At 44.2% G+C, this 13,076-nt stretch overlaps 1 protein-coding gene and 1 long non-coding RNA gene across 6 annotated transcripts in view; one reads left to right on the top strand and one right to left on the bottom strand.

The window, feature by feature from the left end:
* Positions 1 to 13,076, top strand: part of GNG12 (G protein subunit gamma 12) — a 126,947-nt gene that overhangs the window by 71,682 nt on the left and 42,189 nt on the right. The window lies entirely within an intron of this gene.
* Positions 391 to 7,620, bottom strand: LOC137761505 (uncharacterized). The gene is made up of 3 exons (XR_011073424.1): positions 7,442 to 7,620; positions 7,196 to 7,243; positions 391 to 470 (listed from the first exon to the last, which is right to left on the bottom strand). It is a non-coding gene; the product is annotated as an uncharacterized lncRNA (long non-coding RNA).

The following is a 13,076-nucleotide window of genomic DNA, read 5'->3' as shown; positions in this document are numbered from 1 at the left end:
TTGGGGAAGAAGTCTAGAAAGGGGGAGGATACGATCAGATTTTTCTTTCAGGAATCAGTGGCTGTGAGGAAGGGATTGGTCGGGGTTCGGAAGGCAGACGAACCAGCAAGCTGTCACAGTGTTGCAGTAATCCCGTGGGGAGCTGCCCGTGGTCCCAGCCAGTGTGGTGGCAATGGGGATGAAAACGTACCCACCTGAGAAATACTGGGGAGGTCGAGCGAGCAGGACTAGGAGCAAGAAGCCACCGTGCAGAGGGCGAGGAGGCCGGGGTGACTGCCGAGCGGCTACTTGGGCAGCTGCCCGGATGGCGGAGGGTGACGCCACTCCCTGAGCAGGATCCACGGCGGTGGGCGTGGAGGATGAGTTGTGCAGGTGGCACCCGAGCTTAGCGTGGGCGGCGGGTGGGGCCGGAAGTCAGCGCAGGGCTCCGAGGGCCCCCCTGGGAGGCTCCGCGTGATCCTCCTAAGAATCTGTGCAGAGAGGTGGTGAGGAGAGGAGGCGAGAAGACGCTGTGAGCAGCGGTAGAAAGGCCACAGCTCGGCCGGCTGGGGCAGGGCATGGCCGGTTCTCACACGTGACGGTGGAGCGGGCTGCACAGGGACTGGAGGACAGCGGGCCGGACCCAAGGGGCATGGGGATGTGCTGGTGACAGCCCGGGGCCCCGTCCATGGGAAGGAGAAGCGGTCACCTGGCACAGTGCTTAAAGGCACTATCACATTTTCTGGGCGCCGCCGGGCCTGCTGGGGCAGGTGTTCCCTCGTGAACAAGCGCAGAAACCACTGCGCAAGAAAACTCCCCGCGCGGGAGGGGCAGGGGGGCGGTCCCGGAAGCAGCTCCCTGCTCTCCCCACTCAGGCCCAGTGCTGTTTTTACTACAAATCTCTGCTAAGAATCTTTTTGCAGCACTGCACAAGCACGTTAGTAAGTACTAGGATTACAGAACTGAGGCGAACACGATCCCATTTGGAAGGCAGAGAAAGGCACACACAAAAAATTGCAGTGAAGAGTGAAGGTAGAAACATAGAAGCAGAGAATGAGGGACCCCGGCGCTTTGGACGGCTCGGAGGAGAGTGAGGCCAAGAGCAGATGCCAGCAGGCCACTGGGGGCTGCCCCGGCCCCTGCCTCAGTTATGCCCCCCCCACCCCACCCCCGCACCCGCACGCCTTGCTGTTAGGACGTTAAATAACCACCAGAGGTAGCAGTTGTCACGGATCATCTGTTCAGTGTAGAGCATGAGTTGGAGCTTATTTGAAAACAGGAGCTTTAAAAAAACACACAGAAACAAAAACATTCTTACAACATATTTATCAAACACCCACTATGAACTCAGCCACGTGCCGGGGGCTGTGCATCCAAAGGTGACTAAGACGCGGGTCTTGCCTTCATGGAGTTGAATAGAGAAGACAAGACAGCCACATGAGCTTGCTTTTGTCATACAACAAGGGCAGTGCAGTGGTGGCACTGGAGGAGGCTAAAGGGAGGCCACCAGCTCAGCCAGGGAGTCACCAGGGGAAGTTGCTGGACGCTGTGATACAGATCAGGTTCAAGCTACCCTTGCCTGCTTTGGGATTTTTGTAAGGACACACAGACATAAGTTGGCACTTAGACATTAAGTGTCTGGCACACAATAAACATGCAGTGGCCGATAGCTAATATTATTTGCAGCTCAGATTAGCAGAGGGATGAGCTGAGAACAGAGAGGCTGTTGCTAAAATAATGATACCTTAGTCAACTGTCAGGTGCATTAAAGGTAGAAAATTAAAGTACTAAATCAATTAGAACAGGACTAGCTAATTGTTTGCAACTTATGTGTCACCTACAATTGATTGGAGCCAGGTGTTGAAAAGGGTATTCATTAACTCATGTCTGGGCCCAACAAGAAAGAGCACTGTGATCCATTAGTGATGTCTGCCAGGGGTGCAGGGGGGAGAGGCAGCATGCATGCCAACATCTGCCATCCTCAAATTAGAATGATAGTTTAAATAACTGGGATCTGACTACATAAAACCTATCAATCCCACCCACGCACACTTGGCATTTTTCAGAGACAACAGTACCCTGTTCATGTGTGAAATTTTTAAAAGTAAACAATCATACTTTCAAAGTTGTCTGTTGGAATTCAGGTTCTTTCAGCCCAGTCTCCTATACTTGTTAGACAGTTGCCCTCTTGTCACTGATCAGAGCTGGAAGCAGAGCAACATCCGGAAACACCAAGGAAAGATGAATATTGGGTAATTAATTCCTATCCTGATTAAGTTATATTTTTCCCAATGGTGGAGGAGTAGAGGAACATGTGTTAGCTTTTCTTTAAGTGCTGATGTAAGGAGACGGCTGCTAATAAGAACATCCAGTTATTCAGAGCTTCCCATTAAAGGGTCAGCCCAATCAATCAATCAATCAAGGATGAGCCAGGCGCAAAGGGGTGGAGAAGAGACCACAGTTCCTTGTGTCTTGGTAATAACTCTTGCTGAAAGACAGATGTGATACAAATGCACTGGTACTTCTCACACTTCACGGTCATTAACCTGACATCTCTGCTGTGCTGCGTTAAATGCTGATTTGGGTTAGAAAGGCAGCCGTGAATTCTGAAACCTGGGGAGAGGCACATTTAGTACGTGAGTTTATTAGCATGTGCGGTTTGGGAGAGGTTCCTGTTTGCCTGTTGTTTTGGTTTGGCTCTTCTAGAGTGTCCACAGGAGAACCCTTTCTACCAGTCTTGCTTTTCATGCTGGAAAATCAATTAGGTGTATCTTTGGGGGATGCTGTTGAATGAGAACAAGGGCCAAGGTATGGCTTTTTTGGTTACCTAAGCGTCCAGGGAATATTGTAGGGAGCAGTACAACAGCAGTCATTTGATGCCTGTACTTTTTTTTTTTTTTTTTTGGTGCATGTACTTTTGTACTCATGGTCCCAAACACAGCAACCCTGACTGGCTGGAAGGCCCCATCCTGGACAGAGCTGCCCCAGAGCACATTCATATTTATACAAAAACATAAATGGCCATTCTTGGAGGCTGTGATTCTTACTACAAGGGTGTGTGTGTGGTTGTATGTTTGTGTATGTGTCTGTGTGTGTGAATGGTTGGGTAAGTCCAGGTGGCCCAAGTAATAAAGCAGTTAAAAACTGTTGAAAAAATATTTTAATACAAAAGCAAAAACAAAAGTGCATGCATCTTTTTTTAATGATGAGCAAAAATATTTCTTTCTCTCTTAATGTTATTTTTTTAAGTATCTAATGTGTTACCTGATGCTACATAAAGTGTCATAAAATATGAAATACATCCAGTCGAGGTGGGAATCTGCACAAGTCCCTGATGCTGTACTAAAATGAATCATGAAATTGAAAGAACTGAAGTTTATTCCGCACAGGTACTTGCCAGTCTAATGTGAGTCTGAGACAAATGATGTGGCTCAGTAAGAAGGTATATAAATATGTGTAGGATATGCTGAGAAACGAGTGGGCCTAGAAACCTAACCTCCAGTTATAACACTGTTTCTATGGGAAAATATGCTCCCTAAGTGCCTTCTTTGAAACCAACTTTTGAAACCCTGCTGATTTATAAGTTGGGGGTTAATGATATAAAGCGATCACCTACTGATGTGTAGAATTCTCAGCCCGAGTCCATCATCAAGCGTTTACTGAGTAACTGCTGGGTGGATTACACTCTGATAAGCATGGCAGGGTGAAACAAAAGAAATAAAGGGGCGTTTCTGCCCTCAAGAAGCTCATACCTAGCTGGAGAGAGAAAGTATGCATGCAGAGCAACCTGAGAGCATTCCCAGTGCCTGAGCTACAAAGCAAGGGTCCTGCAGGCAGCAGCGTGAAGGAGGGATGTGAGACCGTGTGGTTAATCAGGAAAATGTGGGGCTCCACTGGCAGAGCATGTCCCTATTCATTTGTAATCCCCAGAGGCACACCAAAGACTTTCCCATTCTTCCCCGGAGAGCCTCGCACAAGCGTGAAGCGATGGCTGCAGTGAATGTCACATGATCCCAGGATGCTGAGCAATTCAAAACCACAACTGGCATGTGGCGTTACCTTATTAGGAAAGGTTTGGTCTTCTTTCCTTCTTTTTTTCTCCCTTTCTTCCTTCCTTCCTTTCTTCTCTCTCTCTGTCTCTCTTTAGAACATAGGTAGGCTCTTGGCAATCTGGGCAGTGGTGTACCTCCTGTGCCCCAAATTCCAGTTCGGAAGCACACCCTAGTGAATCAGAGTCTTTCTGACATTTGGAGCCTGACTTTGTGTGTTTTGTGTGTCATTTTCTGGGAGACTCTACAAACGAGGCAGGCGTTAAGCAGTGACTCAGTACCAGCAGGCAGTTTCCTTGCCTTATTTGTGAGGCAGAGCTATTGCTTTTCATTTAGCGCCAGCCTCGAGGTCACCAAGAGGGAGAAGGGACATCAGGAGGGGGGCAAATTGACTGTAAAATTCCTGAGTCTGGGGCTGTGTTATATCCCCCTGGGAATGCTGACAGCCTGCAGAGAGGGGGATATGGCTGAGGCCGGCCTGTCAGGTAAAGCATCCAGAGCAACCGCCGTGTCCTGATTGGAAATGCCTAAAAATAGGCCCGTTGCTCCCTTCTGTACACTTTCTCTGAGAACTGCTACCCAGGGGCTGGATCAGCAAATAATTGTACCCAAGCCTTCCTTATGGTGCTGTTCTTTAGCTTTTAGAAGCACTGAGTCCTTGCTACTCTTTATGCTTTGGGGGAAGGGGGGTGACATTCCCATCCAAAAGGTGTAAGTAATAATAATAATCATACAGCAGCAAACATCTGTTGAGTGTTTACTATGTTCCAGGAACTGGAAGCATTTCATGTGCTTTGTCTCCTTTAATTCTCCTTATAGCCCTTAGCAGGGTTTTTACATTATTATCTCCATTTTGCAGATGAGAAAACTGAGGCTTAGGGAGGTCATGTAACCTATCCAGAGCCTTACTGCTAGTAAATGACAAAGCTGGGATACAAACCCAGATCTGTCTACCTCCACCACGATTCTTGCTCTCAGACAATTTTCTATTTACAGTTTCTTACAGATCTTACTCCTACTTAATTCTCCTGCATAATTTGGGAAGGAGAGGAACTTTTTTTTCCCCAGGGTGGTGAGAAGAGGGAGAGGCCTTGGAAAAAATAAGTCAGAGATGAACTTATTTTGAAAAAGGAGGGTTTGTGAGGGAAGTGTTGAGTTGGCCAGCAGAAAGGGAGAGGCTATTCTGGACTCATGTGTTATGGAAGAATGCATGGAAATGAGTGGGAGAAACAGAAAGTAAACCAGGATAGGGCAGGATCCAATAGAAGGAAATGTGATAGTCAGCAAAGAAAGGGGCAGCCCTGCCTTCAAAAGCAACGTGTTAATGATTAGCGCTCTGCGAACGTTTCAGGCCTCACGTGCTCTCTGAGGTATGCAGAACTCCCTTGTTTGGGGGAGAGTTTTGCTCTCCAAAAAACAAAAGCATGACATTTAATTCTGAGTTTCTGCAGGGACTGGATGAAATCACCACTGGAAAAACAAGAATGGCAGCGCATGTTAATTATTTCAGGAACTCTTAGAGGGTGCAAATAAAACACCCGCCATCCCAAGGAGAGACGCTGCAGCTCTTCTCCACCCTCTCTCCTTGCTGGGCGCCCCCTTCCCCACCCTGTCTTGCCGCCTGGGTTGAAGATCCCACATCCTTTGTGTTTCTCTGAAGAAAAAAAATGCATAAAGGAGATTTTTGTAAAGCAGACTCCATCTTCCCAGAAGCCTATGGTATCCTCCCTGGCCTTCTCTGACCTTCCTGTGGCATCGATCTTTGATTGGCAACCTGCCTCCTCACACTACCTCCTCTGCCACCAGTGTCTGAAAAGCCGGGGATTTCTTTATTGATCTTTAACCCAACTCTTAAATACCCAGGACTTCTCCTCTTCAGAAGCACCATTTTGCAAGCAGAAGAGTCCTTTGAAAATTGAACTGTAGTCCACTTTGCAGGTTTTCTCCCCGTCTTTTCCTCCCTAAAAGAAAGGCTCTTGGGCTTCCCTGGTGGCGCAGTGGTTAAGAATCCGCCTGCCAGTGCAGGAGACTCGGGTTCGAGCCCTGGTCCTGGAAGATCCCACATGCCACGGAGCAACTAAGCCCGTGCGCCACAACTACTGAAGTCCGCCCGCCTAGAGCCCGAGCTCCACAACAAGAGAAGCCACCCAATGAGAAGCCCTCACACCGCAACGAAGAGCAGCCCCCGCTCACCACAACTAGAGAAAAACCCGCACACAGCAACAAAGACCCAATGCAGGGAAGGAAGGAAGGAAGGGAGGAAGGAAGGAAGGAAGGAAGGGAGGGAGGGAGGGAAGGAAGGAAGGAAGGAAGGGGAGGAGAGAGACAGAAAAGAAAGAAAGAAAAGAAAGAAAGGGGGAGAGAGAGGAAGGAAGGAAGGAAGGGGACTCACTCGTCTCTGGTTTTAATATACCAAGTTCTGTAATTATTTGTCTTTTGCAGATTAGGAGACTAAAACATTGCAGCCACTCTCCGAGGGATCCCACTTGGCCCCAGTGACTAAAACTATGCCCCACCATCCTTGTCCTCATGGCCAGCAGCCTCAAGTCCCACAATATCTCTGCCTTGGCACAGGGAGCCGACATTGTTTGCATAGCGTACATTCCTGGACAATTGAACTATCCAATTTAACCTTCAGAGCATCCCCGTCGGTTTGTGGGTGTTTGTTCCGGTGAGAGGGGGAGGAGATGGTGACTTTCATGGTTCACACATGATGCTACCCACACACACCCCAAATTCCAAATCTTTATTCTCTAGAGATTAGCTGCAAATTGCATCTCTAAAATTCACAAGTGAAATCAAACATTTAATGTACTTAAGTCTTTTTGTCCAGAAGCAGATAGCATTAATACTTGCTTCTTTATAACACTCCCCGATCACGCCCGTCCCGTTATATGAAAGCCTTTTAGATATAGCCCCATTTCACGTGAAATTAATCTTCGTTAATTAAGATGCTATAGTGACACATCGTTCTTGAAATATCTTCTGGTTATGATTGGTGCCTAATCAGGGAAACTTTAAAACTGTTACCCCCAAAACCAAATCTTGTACCACCCAACGTTTGGAACAGTCTTTATGCTTTTAAAGGTGCATTTTTGCAGTTTTGTGTGCATGAAGTTTGGTTCCAGAAATGACGTTAGGAAAGGTATGAGTAAGTTGAAACTCACCAGTTTTTCTTCCATTTATTTTGAGTGAATTATAGGCCCTCCCTGCCCCTGCAAAAAAAAAAAAAAACTTTTAAAATGTTATTTGCTTTAGGGTTATCCAGCTACCTTTTGCTTTCAAACTGGAATTTAAGCCTTTCTACATCCTTATCACCTTCCTTTTATCTCCTTTCACCTTTGGATTCTAAGAGAAGAAATGTTTAGAACCTTGGAATCAAAATAAAATTGCAACCTCCCTGAATTACTTACCGGTACTCACTAGGGTTTAAGCATGATCCTCTGCACATAATTTAAAAATCAAAACACCAACTGGCGGATTTAAGCCAAACCCCCTATTTTTAGAACAGTATTAAAAAAAAAATGGCAGATTTTATTTTCGGCCACACAGCCGAGTAGCAACGGAGGAGGCTCCTGGGCATTCCTCCATCCCTCAGTGCGGAGCTGGGCTGACCACCTCCTTGCCCGGGCAGCTGCCTCTCTCCGGATGCCTTCCCCAGCACAGCTACTTCCGAGCCTCGGTTGAACTGGTTACTGGGAAGAAAGGATGTTGCAGGCTTAATTTAAAAAAAAACAAACCAAGGGAAAAAAATGTGCTGTAACTTTCCTTTTAGTTGTAGTGGATCTGTGTGCTCCTTGAGCTTAGGGGTAACGTGGGACTTTCTTTTAATTAAGAATGGAGGAGAAAAGTTTCCTTCGGTATTCTTACAATTATGCCTTTGTCAGCAGGTAGTTTATAGGGGAGTCAATTTAAAAAAAAAAAGAAAAAAAGGAGAAGGCTGTAGCCTTTAATTATCCCAGTTGGTATTCAGCTTTACAAAGTCAGAGTACCTGCTGAGTATGTTAATTTAACCACTTTATAGTATCTTAACTCTGCCAGTCTCCCACCCAAATCACCTCCTCAAAGAATTCAGAGGAGTCTGGAGATGCATGAGAGCTTTGTACCTGCGTATCTTTCTTTCTCTTTCTCGGTACTTTGGGCTTTAATTAAAATCTTTAGGTCGGTTTTTTTTCTTTTTTTTCTGCTCCTCATGCAACTTCAAAATCATTTATTCATTGATTCATATATTCCCGCTTTCTACAAATTCAATCAAATATTTCTTAAGTGCTTACAGGGATATTGACAGAGATGTCCTGCCTTCAGCGACCTTAGATTCTAGGCTGACAGAGAGACAAGTAAACAAATAAGGCGGGTTTATTCCAGGTCGTGGTAAATGATAAAATCGTTTTCACAAATATTTGTTAAGTGTCCATCTGCTACCCAGAAATGAGATGTTCTTGTAGAACCATCTATGGAGAGGGGCTCTCAAATTTGTTTTCTTATCTGTCTGTAACCCTGTGAAATATGGGGAACAGGTTCTGTTTTCTTCCTCTTAGAGGAGAGGAAATTGAAATTCAAAGAAATGAAGTTATATGCTGAAAGTTATAAAATTCCTATGCAGGAGAACCAGAACCCAGAGCACGTGGACCTGTTTCTGTCCTCTCTCCCCTGTGACAGGCCACCTGGTCTCCATGGGAGGAACCGAGGCCCAAAAGAATGAAACGCCTTCTCCAAGTCACATAGCTGATTCATGTCCAATCTGGGACTAAAGACTAGGACTTTATTCCCAATGTATTCTTCAGTTCAGCAGTTCAGATCAAAAACCAGCCCCACAGCCAGTGTTTGTGGTGGGCTTGCTGTGTCGGCCACTGAGAGAACTAATTTAGATATTTCTTCCATTGATAATATATCCACCACCTCTGCCTGGTTTGTCATCTGTATATAGGTGCTCACTTAAGAGAGAGATTTGTCTTTTTGTTTATGTCCCAAACACTTACGTAAATAAACATTCTACAAATATTAACTCATTCATTCCTCAATACAACCCGAGAGGACACGTGCAATTATTATTCTCATCTTACAGATGAGGAGAGAGGCACAGAGAAAATGAGTGACTTACCCTCACTTATATAGCTAGTAGGTGGCAGATCAAGTCCTGACAGCCTGTGAATGTAGCCACTACTCCTTGCTGTTGTTTTAAATGGGATCACGTATTCCCTTAGGCGAAATGCTAGGAGGACAGAGTGTGACGCTAGAGAGGCCTAAGTTCAAATCCCGGGTCTACCCATAACTAGGTGTGTGATTTGCTGCAAGTGATTGAACCTCTCCAGGCCTCATTCTTCCATCTGTAACATTGGACTAATGCACACTTTGTAGGGTTGTAGCGAGGAAATGAGACAGCACTTACAGAGCCCCTCACAAAGACACCTGGGTCCTCATGGCAGCTGCCCGTTGAGTAGCGGTTACACATTCGTGATTCTGGAACTGTGCCTTGCCTATCCGTTTCCATAAACCTGGACTAAGATATGTGGTCTCTCTCGGCAGACCACAGATTGGCCCCCCTTCTCAGGAACATTCTTCACATATCTGAAAATCAGTTATTTAGAGAGGTGCCTGTGAGGGTGTGGGACACAGTGAAGAAACACCACGGGTAACCCTGAGAATTTCAGCTCGGACCCTACACTTGTGTACAGCAGCTGGCAGTTGCAAAACCCTGCAACTTAACCCAGACCCATCTTGCTTAGAAGGCAGCTAAGGGACCAGCGTTGAAGAGTGAAGGTTTGGAGTCAGTCTCTCTAGGGTCAGATCCCAGCGCTGCGGCTTACTAGCTCCAATCTACTTAGCTTGCCCATGCCTTAGTTTCTCCATACATCAAATGCAGATGGTCAAGGTTCCCCCCATGGGATTAGGGTGAAGAGTAAATGAGGTAGTCCTTGTAGAGCACTTAGCACAGTGCCTGCCGCTTAGTAAGAACCCAGTAAATACTGTTCGGATTATTGTTAGTATTATTATCATTCAAGCAAAGCCCTTTGAGGGTCCTCCACCTCCCTCCTTCCCTCCCTCCCTCCCTTCCCCACCTACACACCTTTCTCTTTCTTTCTCCCGCCCACCACTCACACACACACTAACACACCCCAAGTGGCTTCTGACGTTATTATAGTACTCACCGTTTTCAGTACTCTACTTAAAGATAAATACCATTTTTTCCATCTTGATATATTTCCAGAAAATTATTTAGCACCTGACTGATGTTCCCATGCTGCTTCGGGACCAATACCTTTGAAGAAAGCTAAATGACTGGCCTGCCTCTTAACTTATTAGCTCCTGTTTCCAAAAACAAAGAATTCAGTTTATTGATAAATAGAAATATAAAAGTATCTTAAGCATCACAGCAACCTTTATTCATTGCTCTTTGAGTTTTCTGAGGTTTAAAAAAAATATATGTCATACATTTAAATAGGGCTTTTTTTGAAGCAAGAAAAACTACAATCCTGCAGCCTGCGGACCAAAAACCACAGTTACAGAAAGATAGACAAGATGAAAAGGCAGAGGGCTATGTACCAGATGAAGGAACAAGAAAAAACCCCAGAAAAACAACTAAATGAAGTGGAGATAGGCAACCTTCCAGAAAAAGAATTCAGAATAATGATAGTGAAGATGATCCAGGACCTCGGAATAAGAATGGAGGCAAAGATTGAGAAGATGCAAGAAATGATTAACAAAGACCTAGAAGAATTAAAGAACAAACAAACAGAGATGACCAATACAATAACTGAAATGAAGACTACACTAGAAGGAATCAATAGCAGAATAACTGAGGCAGAAGAACGGATAAGTGACCTGGAAGACAGAATGGTGGAATTCACTGCTGCGGAACAGACTAAAGAAAAAAGAATGAAAAGAAATGAAGACAGCCTAAGAGACCTCTGGGACAACATTAAACGCAACAACATTCGCATTATAGGGGTCCCAGAAGGAGAAGAGAGAGAGAAAGGACCAGAGAAAATATTTGAAGAGATTATAGTCGAAAACTTCCCTAACATGGGAAAGGAAATAGCCACCCAAGCCCAGGAAGCGCAGAGAGTCCCATACAGAATAAACCCAAGGAGAAACACGCCGAGACACGTAGTAATCAAAGTGGCAAAAATTAAAGACAAAGAAAAATTATTGAAAGCAGCAAGGGAAAAACGACAAATAACATACAAGGGAATTCCCATAAGGTTAACAGCTGATTTCTCAGCAGAAACTCTGCAAGCCAGAAGGGAGTGGCATGATATACTTAAAGTGATGAAAGGGAAGAACCTACAACCAAGATTACTCTACCCGGCAAGGATCTCATTTAGATTTGATGGAGAAATCAAAAGCTTTAGAGACAAGCAAAAGCTAAGAGAATTCAGCACCACCAAACCAGCTCTACTACAAATGCTAAAGGAACTTCTCTAAGTGGGAAACACAAGAGAAGAAAAGGACCTACAAAAACAAACCCAAAACAATTAAGAAAATGGTCATAGGAACATACATATCGATAATTACCTTAAACGTGAATGGATTAAATGCCCCAACCAAAAGACATAGACTGGCTGAATGGATACAAAAACAAGACCCATATATATGCTGTCTACAAGAGACCCACTTTAGACCTAGGGACACATACAGACTGAAAGTGAGGGGATGGAAAAAGATATTCCATGCAAATGGAAATCAAAAGAAAGCTGGAGTAGCTATACTCATATCAGATAAAGTAGACTTTAAAATAAAGAATGTTACAAGAGACAAGGAAGGACACTACATAATGATCAAGGGATCAATCCAAGAAGAAGATATAACAATTATAAATATATATGCACCCAACACAGGAGCACCTCAATACATAAGGCAACTGCTAACAGCTATAAAGGAGGAAATTGACAGTAACACGATCATAGTGGGGGACTTTAACACCTCACTTACACCAATGGACAGATCATCCAAAATGAAAATAAATAAGGAAACAGAAGCTTTAAATGACACAATAGACCAGTTAGATTTAATTGATATATATAGGACATGCCATCCAAAAACAGCAGATTACACGTTCTTCTCAAGTGCGCACGGAACATTCTCCAGGATAGATCACATCTTGGGTCACAAATCAAGCCTCAGTAAATTTAAGAAAATTGAAATCATATCAAGCATCTTTTCTGACCACAACGCTATGAGATTAGAAATGAATTACAGGGAAAAAAACGTAAAAAAGACAAACACATGGAGGCTAAACAATACGTTACTAAATAACCAAGAGATCACTGAAGAAATCAAAGAGGAAATCAAAAAATACCTAGAGACAAATGACAATGAAAACACGACGACCCAAAGCCTATGGGATGCAGCGAAAGCAGTTCTAAGAGGGAAGTTTATAGCTATACAAGCCTACCTAAAGAAACAAGAAAAATCTCAAGTAAACAATCTAACCTTACACCTAAAGAAACTAGAGAAAGAAGAACAAACAAAACCCAAAGTTAACAGAAGGAAAGAAATCATAAAGATCAGAGCAGAAATAAATGAAATAGAAACAAAGAAAACAGTAGCAAAGATCAATAAAACTAAAAGCTGGTTGTTTGAGAAGATAAACCTAATTGATAAGCCATTAGCCAGACTCATCAAGAAAAATAGGGAGAGGACTCAAATCAATAAAATCAGAAATGAAAAAGGAGAAGTTACAACAGACACCGCAGAAATACAAAGCATCCTAAGAGACTACTACAAGCAACTTTATGCCAATAAAATGGACAACCTGGAAGAAATGGACAAATTTTTAGAAAGGTATAACCTTCCAAGACTGAACCAGGAAGAAACAGAAAATATGAACAGACCAATCACAAGTAATGAAATTGAAACTGTGATTAAAAATCTTCCAACAAACAAAAGCCCAGGACCAGATGGCTTCACAGGTGAATTCTGTCAAACATTTAGAGAAGAGCTAACACCTATCCTTCTCAAACTCTTCCCAAAAATTGCAGAGGAAGGAACACTCCCAAACTCGTTCTATGAGGCCACCATCACCCTGATACCAAAACCAGACAAAGA

This window comes from Eschrichtius robustus, chromosome 3, assembly GCF_028021215.1.
Source record: "Eschrichtius robustus isolate mEscRob2 chromosome 3, mEscRob2.pri, whole genome shotgun sequence".
Classification (NCBI taxonomy): Eukaryota; Metazoa; Chordata; class Mammalia; order Artiodactyla; family Eschrichtiidae; genus Eschrichtius; species Eschrichtius robustus.
Note: the sequence above shows the minus strand (reverse complement) of the source record. Positions and strands in the feature narration are given on the sequence as shown.